This window comes from Chiloscyllium plagiosum, chromosome 18, assembly GCF_004010195.1.
Source record: "Chiloscyllium plagiosum isolate BGI_BamShark_2017 chromosome 18, ASM401019v2, whole genome shotgun sequence".
Classification (NCBI taxonomy): domain Eukaryota; kingdom Metazoa; phylum Chordata; class Chondrichthyes; order Orectolobiformes; family Hemiscylliidae; genus Chiloscyllium; species Chiloscyllium plagiosum.
Window position 1 is genome coordinate 20,254,147 of NC_057727.1, and position 16,301 is coordinate 20,270,447.

The 16,301-nt window shown below is 40.0% G+C and overlaps 1 protein-coding gene across 10 annotated transcripts in view; it reads left to right on the top strand.

Moving 5' to 3' along the window:
- Positions 1-237: 237 nt before the first annotated feature.
- Positions 238-16,301, top strand: part of atp2b2 (ATPase plasma membrane Ca2+ transporting 2) — an 819,963-nt gene continuing 803,899 nt past the window's right edge. For 2 of the 10 annotated variants that reach the window (XM_043707907.1, XM_043707910.1), the window contains exon 1: positions 238-850. The gene's annotated coding sequence lies outside the window, so the exon portion shown is untranslated. The remainder of the gene's footprint in view (positions 851-16,301) is intronic. The other 8 variants (XM_043707898.1, XM_043707899.1, XM_043707911.1 and 5 more) reach the window with 7 other exon arrangements.

The window sequence follows — 16,301 nt, forward strand, 5'->3', positions numbered from 1 at the left end:
TTGTTTAACAGCCTCTGAGGCTTTCCGCACTTTAAACCAAAAAAAGTGAAAGGCTGAACATGAGACAAGTTTTCACATTGATCGAACCATACGCAGAAAACGCATTATATTCAAAACCAGAAACAAGGATCAAATGAGGAGGATGTATTAACGTATTTTCAGGAGACAAAAAAGGTTTTTAAATTTTTAATTTGAAAAGATATCCATTTGTAAAGGAGTGCGTTATCCAGGACCTTCTTGTTTTACTTTGTAGAGCGATGACCCTTTCAAAGGTAAGCTTTTATTTGCATTGCTAAGGGAAGCTCTGCCTTGCTCGGATGGTGGGTGTGCGGGGTCTCGAACAGGGGACTGCCGCAGTCTCAGGAATTAATCTCCAGAATTCAACTTTCTCACGTTGCTGTTCCTCCTGGTGAGGGGAACCCGACCAATCGGGGCTCCGCTGGCGCATCACGTGCCGCAGAATGTGGAGATTGAGGAACATCTCTGAACCATTATTTGCAAATTGTAATTAAACCTCCCCAATCGTTACAAATAAATGATACCTCGTTCCAGATCCCCTTTCTGCTTTGATCACAGTGAGATCACTGATGTGCTCCTGTTGTTTGGTTGCCACCCGCGTGTTTTTCTTCTCTCTGAACATAATCCTTAGATATGTACATATTCCTGCTGAAATGGGTGGTTAGTTGAAGCGCCATTGTGAGTGAAAGCGTTTTTAAATGGGTTTCTTTTGGTGCATTTTTCAGTCAGTGCTGGGGAGCTGTGGTGACAGCAGCACTCAGTCACACACACATACCCACCCACACACACACACACGGAACCAGCCGGCACCGTCATAATATACACTGAACAGGTAGGAGCAAGAACGTTATTCTTTCTGCAGGTACTTCATTTTTGAACGCATATTATTATTTCGTGGAAACACCGCTGCTGGTATATTTCTTTCTTCGCAACCTTATTTTATTCGTTGTCTGACCTTGAGGTGATGGTGTATTACAGCAGCATCTAACGCAACGCTGTTCTATTTCAACATGTACCGATTTGAGTGAGCTGGGAAGACTGAGCGGGTCCAGTTTGCAGCAAAGAAAACATGCTAATGAATTGCACTGCCATATAAATCATTTTATTCCAAAATCTTTTGTTTTGCTGTTGAATACTGCAGCTGATTGATCATTCTGTGCATCAACGGTGGGGAATGGTTTATATGTCATTATGTTTTAAATATCCATTTGTTACTTGTTAATCATAGATCCTGTATAAGCTGCCTATAAGTTATTTCAGTTGCTCTCCCAGTGCTCAACCATAATGTAGATGCTGCTTTCTGAAATTTGAATGTGTGCCTAAATATTTATGTACTTTACACTAGACCTTAAACTCGTGTAGATAATTGAAGTTTTAATGGTATCTGAAGGTGCTGTTTCTTTTATAATGCAAGATAAAAAACAAAGTATTCTATTAGTCACAATTAGTAATAGAATTTATAAGTAATCTGCAATGCATACAGACACAAACCTTCCATCTGTCACTTATATGCAGTCAATATTTCCACATTGTTTAACTTATCTCTAATTAGAGAACAGTAATATTTTTCATTCGAGAAAAACCTTTCTTTTTGTTTGTGTGGAAGACAAGAAAAAGAGGTAGTATATACTATACAAAGTTTGTCTATACCTTTGCCTACCCCCTTTTTAGATAATGTTATAAATTATGATCTGAATGGGTTTGCAATGGGTTTGTAACATCTTCTTGCAGTCTGAACCTTTTCAAGAGAAGTATTAAAGGTTTGTGTTGTTTTAATCTCAGTTGAACATTGATGAAGGTATTTGAGACTTAGATGAGTAATCATCACAATTTCCTATCAACTTGCAATAGGAAGAATAACAAACTTTTTTTTAGCTTCACCCCTTTCAACAAGAAGCAATTTTCTGCTCTGATTTTATTTAGTTATTATAACACTATTTTGTTCAAGAATACTTAAATGACTTGAATTTTTTTCCTACATTTACCTCCAAATTGGTGATTTGGAAATATTTGTTTCCTAATAGGCACAGTATGAATGCTGTCTGATGTGTTACTGTTATTTTTCAGTTATTGCTTGTGTGTGTCTCAGAATATTCACGTAAGCCTTGGCTCAATTGAAAAGTCATAACTACATAAATGTGTATTCAATATTTCATTGTGCGGTTTGATTTTTCTTGGACACAACCATTCAGTCACAGTTATACTTGGCAAACAGTTGATCATGTGAAATAACGAAACAACTTCATTCCCAGCAACTATTTTCTAGCTGTTGCTTAAACAAAAAAATCTTTCTGATATCCTCAACAGAAAGACATTGAGCAATGCAAGGTTAAATATGTCAAATGTCATTAAATCATTGGGATTGGGCAGATTAAAATAACTGTGTGTTTGAATGCTAATGATGTTTGCGGACAGTGTGGGGATGGGGTGAGGGGTGGGGAGGGGGGGAGGTGGCATGCCTTTTGCTTTGTCAAGAGTCTTTATTAGATTAATTTATGTCCCATAAAGAAAAGGTCTTCAAATATTTAAGACGTGATTTGTCAAATGAAAAGACCTATACTCTGTGATAGACAATATTTAGGAATTTTACTGTGATAAAAGATGCAAACCACAATTTTTTGCATTATGCCCATGGTAAAAGCAAATAAGTTACAATTTTTATCCTGTGATCCATTTTCTTTACACAAATGTGTTTACTTTTTACAAATGACTGCTGATAGCAGCATACTGGAGATTAGCACACCGGTTCTATCTGCAAATGATCCAAACCTAGCTCTTGCTGTTCAAATAACATTTCATCTTATTTGCATTTCTGAAGGAAAAGCAATTTTAATGCAAGTATGAGAATACCTTGACCTGATAAGGAGAATGGATTTCAACATCCTTCAGATATGTGGTCAAGAGGAATGTCAGTTTGGATTGCAAAGAAATTAATGTATTGACGTTTGCTACTTTAAATAATACCATGAAACATTCTAGTTCTCTTTTTATGAGATTGTGCGCAGATCATTGCTAAAATGTAGATTTCTGCATTTACTGCATTGTTGTCAGTATCACGCTTGGACCACTTGAGACTTAGTTTTTGCCTGTTTACTGTTAAATGGTAACATAATTACTTAAAGAAATGCAAGTGACATTTGGATTTGATTGAACTGAATGTTCTCCTTTTGGAACTGCATGACCTCGGTTATTCAGACTCAGTTTTAAAATAATATAAAACAGAAGTAGATTTAACTTGCAGTTAAATTTTGTATTTATCAATTAACTATACTGTTATTAAAACTGAATAATTCCTCCAACCAAAGACTTTTACTATAACATACCATGGACTTCTTTATGTTGGTTGTCATTTTCTGTTGACATTGTAGATGTCAACTTATTGACCTCACCAATAAGTTGAAAGAAAAGTGATGGAACACATGGAATACAGTATTCTCAATATTTGTACATGTTAAACGAAGTAGTCAGAGATCATGGAAGCAAACTGGTGCAGAATTCATGGCCTTTTTGGATTGTCTTAAAATGTGGCAGTCTTACATAATCACATTAAGTCTACAACCTTGCATATAAAGTCACACCAAGGGTACACCTTACATATTCCTACCTTCTGTTGCAAAATTGACATTTAACAACTGATGATTGGCACTGAAGCCTAGGACCTGAATTATCAATGGAATTTATCGTCAGAACTAATTCTACTGACACCAAGTGATAGCATGATTCTTCCATGTCAGAAACATGTATTGCCTGAAAACAGGTATTTTCTCATTAAGCTATTCTGGGATATTTTACAATAACAGATCTGTCTTACACTATAATTTATACGAAGAGTAGTGCTTGTTTTAATATAAACCTTGATTTTTCATTTTTTTTATAATGGAACACATATAGAAGGCTTCCTCTTATGAGTAGCATATTTGTATGTTCCCAAATGTTTTTCTCATTGATGTGATAGGGAGCTGCAGTGGTATAGTGGGTCGCTCTTCTGTCTCTGAACCAGAAGGGTTAAGTGCCACTCCAAGACTTGCTGGCTTTATAATGACTCAGCCACTGGTATGTACATAGGTGAGTTGTATGTATTCTTGTTAGTTGCCAGCCTGAGGAAGGTTCATGGTGGAAAGGGCATATGATTGTTTCACAATCTGGCAAATTCAAAACCAAATGATGGTTGAGATTAAGGTGATCAACCAATGTTATGCTGATTTTTATGTAACATGGGAAAAATCAAAAGAAAAATGAAGATACTAAAACAAACAGATTTTATTGACAATTTGGCTGGCATGAAAGGTGAGGTGAGTCATTTTTATTCTAGGTGAATGCCCATATGTTCTTCATCTGTCTTTGTCAATTCAACATATCCACCTCCCAATGACTATTGTTTCGTGAAGAGTTCAGACATATATAATTTCTCTCTTTACCAAAGATTTGTTTGAATAATCTCAAACATAAGACTTGCGAAAAAGTTTGCAATTGTGCTGAGTTAACACTGTCGTCACTATCCATTCCCAGTGCTCTCGAGAAAAGATGTTAAATATGTTATCTTCATTGGATGCTATAGTAAAAAGAAAAGCACAATTAACATTAAAATGTTACAGATGATGCTGAGTTCACCAATGGATACTTGTATTTTTACCAGGAAACAAGGAGAACACACTCCGGCATCTCTATCAAGATAGTCCTAGGAAATATCTCCTGACCCCAGGAAGTGGTCAGTTCGCTGACATCCCTACTTCTGCTTTGTTTGTAAGATTTGATTGAGTATCTGCAATCCCCTGAAGGTCTTGTTTTCCTTTTACTAAAGGAGATTTCCCTTCCTTATTATGCCTTTTCCTTACCTCCCTCTGTCCAACAACCCTCATTCTCTCCCTTCCTCCACCACACCAGCAATTATTCTTGTAAAGAAATGCAAGGGATTAGAAACTGAGCACTAACCTAAAAAACGAGTGGAGGAAAGAGTTAGTTTTAATACGTTTGGACAATAGCTGTGTTATATGATGATGAATGGGATTCAGAACCAGAGGGGATATGTTTCAGGTGCTTAATAAAAGAATCAAAGGTCACATGAGAATTGTCTTTCTCACAGTGTGCCATTAGAATCTGAAATGCAGTGCCCAAGAGTATGGTGGATGCAGGATCAGTTCTGGCTATCAAAAGTGAGTTGGAAAAACAGCTGAAGACAGTTGCATGAACACAAGGAAAGGATGCAGGAAAGGGACTAGCTGAATAGCTCTTGCAGAAAACTGTCATGGATCTGACAGATCAACCATCCTTCCATGCAGTAACCATTCTATAATCTGTCAAAGCCCTCTCTTTTTGTTTGTATGTTCCAATTTTTGAAATTTTCCACAATTCAAAATATTCCTGAGTGTTTTCACGATATAAAGTAAAATAACGGAATATTCCAGCAATTAAAATGAATGAGCAAATTTAGTTGGTTTGCCCTCACAATGAAACTTTAATTCAAACTAAACAAAGTTTGTTGAAGCAGCCCAGCTTTTGGTTTGGTTTTTGGAAAGTATTTTTTCCCCACCCTGCAGCTCCCCAATGCACTACCAATTTCACAATACACATGAGAGCACGAGTGACAGCAAAATTAGCTAATAGTGCAAAATGTACCAAGACCTAACTTAGATTGCAACTCCATCTCAATGTAAAATGCAACCTTCCCTTAACAAGAGAGAATCTTTATATAGGCATGGAACTTTATTCTCATGATTAGATTCCCTACAGTGTGGAAACAGGCCCTTCAGCCCAACAAGTCCACACCGACCCTCCGAAGAGCAGCCAACCCAAACCCATTCTCCTACATTTACCCTTGACTACTGCACTTAACACTACAGGCAATTTAGCATGCCAGTTCATCTAACCTGCACATCTTTGGACTGTGGGAGGAAACTGGAGCACCCAGAGGAAACCCATGCAGACACGTGAAAACGCCACACAGCCAGTTGCCAGAGGTGGGAATTGAACCCGGGTCCCTGTTGCTGTGAGGCAGCAGTGCTAACCACTGAGCCACCGTGCTGCCCCATTGTTCTATGTCAGGAGACATGAGGACATAAAACACAGACTTGGTGACTGCAGAACACCCACGGCTTGTCTCCAAAAATGACCCCGAGCTTCCTGTTGCCTGTCACTTTAACACTCCACTGTATGCTCCCTGGCCCAACATCTTTGTCTCAGGATTGCTGCAGTGCTCCAGTGAAGCATCTCATTTTCCACTTGGGGTCCCTGCAGCCTTCAGAACTCAATATTGAGTTCAATAATTTCAGGCCTGAACACCATCTCCCACACCCTTACCCCAACCTCCATACACCAGACCATTTCATCACATGGGTTACTACAACAAAGAACGCATTGTCAGCCATCAACAGTAATTAGTAGCAGCTATTGATTTTCCTAGGCTGGCCTTTATACATCCAACTCTCTCTCTCGACTCCCATCTTCACTTATTATGTACTCCCATATGCCCTTCTAATCTTCAGCATATATACTAACCTTCTCTGAGCTATAATCAGTTCTGAAGGAGGGTCACTGGACCCAAAACGTTAACTGTGCTTTCTCTCCACAGATGCTACAAGATGCGTTGAATTTTAAGGCAATTTGTGTTTTTGTACTTATTTCTAGCATCAGAAGGGTTTTTAAAAAATGTTTACCCTTGTAGATATAGATATTTTTAATCAGTCTGTTCAGACATGTTATGATACACCTCTGGAGCAAGTGAGACTTGAATCCAGGCCTCTGGCTCAGAGGTAGGGACACTAGCACAGTGCTACAAGAGCTCTTAGCCATTGAGTTAGGTTAAATCACTTTCTTGTTGTTGACAGTGTAGCATTAAAATTTGAAATGAGTTTGGATGGTCTCAGTGGTTTTGAAATGTTGCCAGTCTCTCCATTGTAAGGTTCCTTATTTTTGAAGCAAAATTTAATTCATTTAACTTTTTATGTATTCATTCATGGGATAAGGTTGTTGCTGGCAATGCCTGCATTTATCACTCGTTGCATATTGGCCTTGAGAAAGAGATGATAAATTGCCTTCTTGAACCAATGTGACTAGTATTCTGATCACAACAGAGAGCTATCTGGTCAAAGTGAAGTCTCTTTTGAAATGCCCATAAAATGGCTGCTTACAGTGTGTGTGCTTCCTGGTGGAAGGCACATGATTTTGGCAGACCGCGAAGGACGTTTGTACTTGATTGCATTTCAGTCCAAGCAACTACTCGAATGCTGAAAAAAAAATCAATGCCATGACCTCAGCTATTTACAATCTACATGAATGAGTTACACAAAGAGAAAGAGTAGTGTGTCAAAGATTGCCGGTGGTACGAATGCAAGCTGTGGGCAAGGGACAAAAGTTTTGCAAAGAAATATCGACAGAATCAAACAAAGTAAATCAAGCGAAGAACTGTAGTGCTGGAAATTTGAAACAGAAATTGAGAAACTCAGCAGGCCTGGCAGCATCTATGGAAGAAAACAGAGTTAATGTTTCAGGTCCAGTGACTCTTCTTTAGAAATTCATCAGATGAAGAGTCACTGGGCCCAAAATGTTAATTCTGCTTTCTTCTCACAGATGCTGCCAGGCTTGCTGAGTTTCCCCAGCAATCTTTGTAGACAGTTTAAGTGAATCAACAACAACAAGATGGCAGGTGGACCGTAATGTACCCAATTTTGAGGCTATTCAGAAATAGAAAAGCAGAGCTTGTGCTAAAAGACATGAACCTTTTCAGTGTTGATGTTCACGTTGGGACTTGGTGTGTACTTTGAATGTTAACAGACAGAAAGTAAAGGGTGATGTTGGAGGGTTGTTTTTGTGGTTGGAAGCCTGGGACCAGCATGTATCACAGGGATTAGTGCTGGGAACCTTGCTGTTTGTTACATACATTAACAAGTTAGATGTGAATGTAGAAGGTATAATTAGTAAGTTTTGCAGATGACATGAAAATCATTGCTTCAGCCTTATTAATGGGCAGTGCAATGGCAGATGGAATTTAATCCTGATAAGTATGATGCATTTTTGTGAGGTCTGATATTTCCAAGTGCTTTTTGCCTTTTTCCTTTTGAACTCCAGGTTTGAAAAATACTGTCCAAGAATTCTTGTCCGGTTGCTGCAAAGCACTTTGTAGATTCCACCTACGTCTTCTTTATACGTGCATGTGGTGTAGTGAGTGAATGTTTAAGGTGGTGAATGGGATGCCAATCAAGTGGACAGCTTTGTTCTGACTGACATTGAGTTGAGTGCTGTTGGAACTGCACACATCCAGGCAAGTAGAAAATATTGTATCATACTCTTGGCAAACTGCAGGTATTGGAAAGCCTTTGTGCAGTCAAAGGGTGAAGTACCAATTTTTGACCTTCTTATCACCACAGATTTAGAACATAGAACATAGAACAACACAGCGCAGAACAGGCCCTTCGGTCCTCGATGTTGTGCCGACCTGTGAATTATTCTCAGCTCGTCCCCCTACACTATCCCAAATTTTATAGTGGCATGTCTGTTAAGTTTCTAGTGGGTAGTGATATGCAGGATGTTGATGGTGGAGGATTCAGGAATGATAAGGCTGTCAAATGAGAGGAGGTAAATTCTTAGAAGTGGTCATTGCCTGACAGTTTTTAAAAATCCTATTGAGTGCTACTTGCTACTTTTAAAGCTCAGCCTGAATGCGATGTAGATCTTGTTGGATGTGCTTACAAAAGGCATCATTATCTGAAACTTAGAAATGGAAGTGAACACTGTGATTATCAGTGAACATGGTCACATTTGAACTATAAGATATGGGGAGGATCATTGATGAAGAAGTTGAAAATGGATGGGATATACTGGATTGTCAGACCATAATCTGAAGAATTTCTGCAGTGAAATTTGGGAATGAAATGATTGGTGTTTTAGTAATCATAGTCATCATCCTCCACATTAAAAATGACTGAAAGGATTTCTACCTGATTTCAGTTGACACTGGGTTTAGTAGAGTTCTTTGCCATACTTGTTTAAATGCTGCCTTTTGACTTTTCTTCATTCATTCCTGAGATTTGTGCATCATTTGCAAATTCAGCATTTATTTTCTATCCTTCATTGTCCTTGCAAAGGTGGTTCTGAGTTGTTCTGATGTTCAATAGACAATAGGTGCAGGAGTAGGCCATTCTGCCCTTCGAGCCTGCACCACCATTCATTATGATCATGGCTGATCATCCTCAATCAGCATCCTGTTCCTGCCTTATTTCCATAACCCTTGATTCCACTATCCTTGAGAGCTCTATCCAACTCTTTCTTAAACGAATCCAGAGACTGGGCCTCCACTGCCTTCTGGGGCAGAGCATTCCACACACCCACCACTCTCTGGGTGAAGAAGTTTCTCCTCATCTCTGTCCTAAATCGCCTACCCCGTATTTTTAAGCTGTGTCCTCTGGTTCGGGACTCCTCCATCAGCGGAAACATGTTTCCTGCCTACAGAGTCTCCAATCCTTTAATAATCTTATACGTCTCAATCAGATCCCCTCTCAGTCTTCTAAACTCAAGGGTATACAAGCCCAGTCCCTCCAATCTTTCAACATAAGATAGTTCCACCATTCCAGGAATTGACCTCGTGAACCTACGCTGCACTCCCTCAATAGCCAGAATGTCTTTCCTCAAATTTGGAGACCAGAACTGCACACAATTTTCCAGGTGCGGTCTCACCAGGGCCCTGTACAGCTGCTATACTCAATCCCTCTTGTTATGAAGGCCAGCATGCTATTAGCTTTCTTCACTACCTGCTGGACCTGCATGCTTGCCTTCGTTGATTGGTGTACAAGAACACCCAGATCTCTTTGTACTGCCCCTTTACCTAACTTGACTCCATTTAGGTAGTAATCTGCCTTCCTGTTCTTGCCACCAAAGTGGATAACCATACATTTATCCACATTAAACTGAATCTGCCATGCATCTGTCCACTCACCTAACCTGTCCAGGTCACCCTGTAATCTCCTAACATCCTCCTCACGTTTCACCCTGCCACCCAGCTTTGTATCATCAGCAAATTTGCTAATGTTACTATTAATACTAAGTAGTCACTCTCACCTCTCTTCTGGGATTCAGTTCTTTTGTCCATGTTTTGACCGAGGCTTCCACAAGTTCAGGATCAGAGTGATCCTGATTGGATCTGACTTGCCTAATTATTTTCTGTGCAATTTTAGGGAGATTGGAAATGCAAATTTACCAGTGAAATTATGCAGCTTGGGTTGAGGGGCAGTCGAACACTTTATATACCAAACTCACCTATACTAACATATGATTGATATTTCAGAATATAAAGTGGACAGCTGCTCGGGTCACCTTATGTTGATAAATAAAAATGCAAATTCAGTTGTTTTTGGATAACTGTCAGCTAAGTGCTGCCCTACCTGAAAATCCTTTGGCACACATCCAGTTCGCAGCATGACTCTGCATCTTGAACATGGGATACAGAATGCCTTGCTGTTGCATGTTGAATTTTGAATCACACAAAAGGACACTTAAATGACAAACATAATGTTCCAAATGGAAATGGCTGGAGGGATTAAACAGCCACCTCACATTATTATGCTAATCTGCATTGAATCTTTGCTGTCATTGATTAAAACAATGGCCTTTTTTTGCTATAGGTGACATCAATGTTTTAGCATTCTCCATTTATTACAGGGAAAATCAAACACTAACTTCAGGCACCTCTGTGTACAAGGTTAAACATAAAAGTCGAAAGGTTGCTGACCAAGACCCTTAGCACTGTTGCAACCTTGGATGATATACTGAAATCACTATAATAGTGTGAAGTTGGATTATGTGGCCACAATTTCTGCATTGCAAATTTTAATAGTGCATTTAGGAGTGAATTTTTAATGGCATAATATGCGATGGCTACTTCTGAACAAGCTCTTTGGCTCTGAAAAAAAAACTAATGTTACAGATATGGAGACTTGTTCCTTTATCAGAAAACCTGCATATTCAAAAAAAAGAAAATCTGTTTGCCTGTATAATTTCCTTTTAATCTCATTTGTACTTTAAAATCTTTTCTGTTTTGCTTTCTTATATGATGTGATTTCTGTTTCCTGTTTACTTCCTGGTTTAGATTCTGCATGCTCCAGTGAAGATTCTTCAGTCTTACTGAAGAACTTCATCGTTACTTGCCTTGTTCACTTGCTACAGATCTCTTTGGACAGTATGGCACTGAAACTGATGTCAGACATCTGAATTTTCCATTCCCAAGTTCACAAAAATTGAAATCATAATCATAGAATCTCTGTAGTGCAGAAAGAGGCCAATCAGCCCCTCGAGTCTACACTGACTCTCAAAGCATACCACCCAAATCCAAGTTCCCCACCCCCCCGCCTCCGTAACCCCACATTCCCATGGTTAATCTTATACATCTCCAGACATTATTTGCAAATTAGCATAGCCCAGAGGAAACCATGTAAATATGGGGAGATCATGCGAACTCCATGCAATCACAGAAGGCTGGAATTGAATCAGGGTTCCTGATGCTGTGAGGCAGCTGTGATAGCTACTATGCAACTATGCCATGTATAAATACTGTCACAGTGACCCTGGCCCACTAGTTGAGAAGTCTGGGTGATTCCTCCTTTCCAGGACACCATACTAGATTGAGATTCAATGACTGAGAGGCTGTTACTTGCCATAGAACGACGACTCAAACCCTGTCTGAGGGGATATGTCTGATCTCCAAGACTTGCCGCCTAATCATATGGCTGGCAGTTCTTCTATCCCAGCAGCACCACTGGGAAATGTGATCACTGCTGGAATTACAGGCATTCCCAACAAAGAGGAGACATAGAGCTACAGACCAGGTAAATGTGGTTCCTCTGGGGCCAAGCTGACATTACCCAGTGGAGGGAGGGTTGCAGTGGGTGGGGGAGGGGGGTTGGCAAAGTTTGACAGGATATGGTGAAGCAGAACAGACATGATGGCGATGACTTCTGGGAAACTCCGTTGAACACAACATGCCTGAACAGGAGGGATTCCTTTCAAGCTCCAACAACACTGCCAGCATTACCACATGGTCTGGACCATTAGTTGGCCCTTAAGAGCCTCAGTGTGCTTAGAGGAGGGCAGCTCAAGTCTTCACATTCTCTCTCTCACACTCTCTTTCACAAGGGGTGGCACAGTGGCTTAGTGGTTAGCACCATAGCGCCATAGACCTGGGTTCAGTTCCTGCCTCAGGCAACTGTCTGCGTGGTGTTTGTACATTCTCCCTGTGTCTGCGTGGGTTTCCTCCGGGTGCTCCGGTTTCCTCCCACAGTCCAAACATGTGCAGGTTAGGTGAATTGGCCATGCTAAACTGGCCGCAGTGTTAGGTGAAGGGGTAAATGTAGGAGAATGGATCTGGGTTGGTTGCTGTTCGGAGGGTTGGTGTGGACTTGTTGGGCCAGTTTCCATGCTGTAAGTAATCTAATCCCTCTCCCACATACACTCTCACCTCTCCCAGGACAGAGAGGGCCTGTAAAGGTCCACCCTAAATTTCTGTGGATAACAATGCATGAGGTGAATATTGAGCCATTCCTTAATGAGTAACAACCCAAGTTCTAAGCCGATGTACACTTTGCCTCTATTAATATGAAGTTCTAAAGCTAGACTAAGGGCAGTATCTAGCAAATTCAATTCTCTCAGTGCTATCCAACATATCATGAGTGAAAGCATTGAATAGGAATGGTCATAGCAGATAACCATACTGTTCTCCTGCATAGTTGGAGAATGGCATCGAGGTGATGTAGAGAATCTTGATTCTGCTCTTTCATTGACATGTAACCTGGGGATCTGTTATGAATAAAATTTTCAAAATGGGCGAGAGAATACCTTCGAGCTCTTTCACGAAGTCTGCATGAATCAATATGTCAAATGCATTTTGCAAATTAATCTTAGCAAAGATTTTTCTCAAGAATTACAAATCTCAATAGTGTTCGAATACAGGAACAGCATATCTAATACATTGCTCGCAACTTCAAATTCTAGTCTGTTCCTTTCTGATTGCTTCACAGATTTCCAGATTATTTAACATGAATCTTGTGACAACTCCCAAAACCACCTCGTGGGTACAATATTCTAGATGTCAGCACAATGCTCTGAGATAGAAGATTGTGAGTAGAAGTCACACTTGAGCATAAAACAGCATAAGGCTGGTACTCGAATGCAGCACAGGTGGATGATACTGACACTTGGTAAAAGTTATAACAGGTAGATTTGATGCCCCCATGTTCTAGAGGTTTTGACTGGTTAAGTATAACAGAGGGAGTGTTGGTAGTTTTAAGAGAAGCTGTTCTTGTCTTAAATGAAATGTAACTAATTGCATGATTGTAACTATATTCAAGCAGCACAGTGGCTCAGTGATTAGCACTGCTGCCTCACAGCGCCAGGGACCTGAGTTTGACTCCAGCCTCGGGCGACTGTCTGTGTGAAGTTTTTACAATCTCTCTGTGTCTGTGTGGGTTTCCTCCGTGTGCTCCGGTTTCCTTTCACTCTCCAAAGCTGTGTAAGTTAGATGAATTGGCTACGTTAAATTGCCCATAGTGTCTAGGGATGTATAGGTTAGATGCACTAATTAGAGGTAAATATAGAGTAATAGGGTCTGAGTGGGTTACTGTTTGGAGGATCGGTGTGGACTTGTTGGGTCAAATAGCCTGTTTCCATACTGCAGGGATTCTATAATAAAAATAAATAAGTTACACTGATGTGATTGACATTGGTACTAACGTGATGACAAATGGTAAGTCCAATTATTTTGAAATCCAGAGCTGTTCTCCCACCAATATCATCATATTTTGCAATATTTCATTCATTCCACTGCATTAACCATTTCAGAGCCTAACACACTCTTTTTATGTATGTACTGTCAGTGAAAAGGGAAGGTTTGGATGGATGTTGACCAGGAGCAGGCAGGTGAGACTAGTTTAGTTTGGGATTATGTTTGGCATGGACTAGTTGAACTGAAGGGTCTGCTTCTGTGCTGTATGACTCTGACTCTGACTTTATGGTGTTGTCTTTTAGTTGAGATCTGAGATCCAAGATCCATCGTCTGGCCCCTTGGTTGGATTCCATGATATTTATTTGAATAAGAGCAATGGAGATCTCTCAGGAGTCCTTCATGGAATGGGAGCCAATATTTATTTCCCTGTCTACACCGAAAAAGAAAGATGGTGCTCAATACCATTGGATCTTACTTTGTCCAAAATGGCTACAATATTACTCCCATTACAACGTTGACATTTCAAAAATGCATCCTTGACTGCAAATTATCTTGGGATATCACAAAGTCATAAAAGGCACTAAATAAATGCAAGTCTTTTTACTTTTAATGTTCCTGGATATGTGTTAGTTCACTAGAATGATGTTTCCTCTAGTCAGAAACAATGTTACGGAATACCAGTGCCTTGTCGGTTCAATCAGCTTTACAACCTCAGAATGATATCTGTAAGGTGCTTTCCTGGGCATTGGCACTATTCCCTAGGATCATTGCCATTTTCCACTCCTTTTGATGCAGTCAACGTTTTTTAAAAATTGGCATGGACATCGCTCACATTTGTTGTCCTGCCATTAGTTAGGTAATATAGTACAGAGTCTACCTCCTCCCATAAAGATTGAGTCAGTGATCAATATGACAACTTCATGTGTGAATGGACTTTTTTTAAACAGTCCATGACATGAAGAGGGTATGGAAATGGTTTACCAGGATGTTGCTTGGTTTGGAGGGTATTCGCTAGGAGAAGAAATAGGGCAAACTTCATTTGACTTTACTTGAACATTGAAGGATGAGAGACGACATGATAGAAGTTTACAAAATTGAGGGGTATGGATACAATAGATAGGAGGGATAGCCAGAGCCTTTTACCCAAGGGTAGAAAAGTCAATTACTGGGAGACATAGGCTTAAGGGAAAAGGGGGTAAATTGAAAGGAGATGTGCGAGGCAAGTTTTTTTTAACAGAGGGTGGCAAGCGCCTGATATGTGCTGCCAGAGGAAGTGGTGGAGCAGATCCAATAGCAATTTCAAGTTGATTCTTAACGAATATATGAATAGGCTGGGAATAAGGAATACAGAGGGCGTAGAAGCAAAAGATTTTTAGTTTGGAAAGACGTGTCAGTGCAGTTGTTATGGACTAGGTCAGACCACTTGAAGCAGGCAGCCCAGACTATAACTTTGCAATTTGTTTTGGTAAGTATACAGTGAAAATTACCCGGATCAAGTTAGCGAGGTTGACTACCAGGTTTAAAACAGACAAAAAATTTATTCTCAAAATTACACAATGAAACACTAAGAACAGAATAAAGAACCTCTATAGAACTCAGTCTATCCTAACTAGACTTAAGTATGCTGTTCCAAGTATACACAACGGTCCAATAAGCAAACCCCCACTTTAAAACACAGTTCAAAAAAGGGTCAGATGCTTACAGGTTGAAGTTAGAAGGGCAGAAGAGAGAGTTTTCACACAGCTAATTGTTGAACTCCCAACCAGTTCTGGACTGAATTAAACTGCTCAGCTAGAGAGCTGACCACTCCCCTTTCATTCTACAGGTCACTTCTAAAACATGACCACTTTGGCCTCAAGACACATCTGTTCACATATAAACAAAAAGACCTCTCAATACCTTTTAACCTCTGTACCAAACCAGATTAATCGGAACCAAGACTGGTTCATTACTCTTCTGAAAAAAAGAGGACATAGTATCCTTGAGAAAAGGAACATCTTTTAGAGAAAAAAAACTAGCTTTGTGACAGAATCCTGGTGGGCCAAGGGGTCTGTTCCTGTGCTGTATTGTTCTTTTGATGTTTGACTTCTTCATTAATCAAAAAATATTGTTGTACTAGTTCAATGAAGAAGCAACATTAATGGCAAGAGTTTTTGGATGTTGGGGTTTCCTTCACCATTCATCCCTGCTGATCACAACTGCCCCAAACCATTTCTATACTCCATTATGCAGACAGGGACCTAAAGGTGTTAGTGGAGAAGAGAGCAGATTCCCTTTCTAGTTGACCAGCAGATCAATCAACATGGGCCCAAATTGCAGCCCATAAAGTCCAGATGAAGTATGATCAGTGTGGGAAGCAGGTCAATGATCTTCAGTGCTCTGAAAGAGTAAGTGTTGTCACTCATTTCAGGGCCACCATTCACTTGAATTCTGCCACTGCGCATATCTCTCACTAAGATTTCTGGACCTGAACATCCACTCCTTCATGTATCATGCCCATTCAAAGACTATCACCCACTTCATCCACCCAAACTACTAACAATTCATATCCTCTGCCCGTCCCACTTATTCAATGCAT